This window comes from Bison bison, unplaced genomic scaffold, assembly GCF_000754665.1.
Source record: "Bison bison bison isolate TAMUID 2011002044 unplaced genomic scaffold, Bison_UMD1.0 scf7180017864535, whole genome shotgun sequence".
Taxonomy (NCBI): domain Eukaryota; kingdom Metazoa; phylum Chordata; class Mammalia; order Artiodactyla; family Bovidae; genus Bison; species Bison bison.
The window spans coordinates 13,540,863-13,541,387 of NW_011495084.1; the positions used below are offsets into that span (position 1 = coordinate 13,540,863).

The 525-nt window shown below is 52.4% G+C and overlaps 1 protein-coding gene across 1 annotated transcript in view; it reads left to right on the forward strand.

Moving 5' to 3' along the window:
- LOC104982649 (multidrug resistance-associated protein 4-like) overlaps nt 1-525 on the forward strand; it is a 350,332-nt gene that overhangs the window by 153,647 nt on the left and 196,160 nt on the right.

Sequence of the window (525 nt, forward strand, 5' to 3'; positions counted from 1 at the left end):
CCGGGTCAGCCTTGCCAGGTAAATGGGGTTTCAGTTGCCATCCTGCCCCTCCTCCTCCATGGATCCTAGTGGACATAAGCACACAGACCCCGCTCACTGGATGGGCCTGTGTGATGCAGGGTCTTGGCCCTTTCCCTGGGCTCCTGGAAGGAACATAAAGTTGTTGGACACCATTATGATTCAGAGATGAGACTCAGGGAGTGTGAAGTGTCCTCTCCTGACATCTCTCTACATTTTCTAGAGCCGTGTATCAGGACGCAGACATCTACCTCCTGGACGATCCGCTCAGTGCAGTGGATGCAGTAGTCAGCAGGGACTTTGAACAGTGAGTTTGCTCCTGTTTTCTATCATTTCTTCTTTCCAAGAGCCCTGTAGAGATGAGGGAAGAGAGCTCAGGCAGGTCTTTGTGCTCCAGGAGACTCAGCTCCCTCTGCCCTGGTGTCCCTCCCTCCCCTCCCTTCCATCCACAGAAGATCCATCATAGAGAAATCTTGCATCCTGATGAGGTCAGGACAGGAAAATACA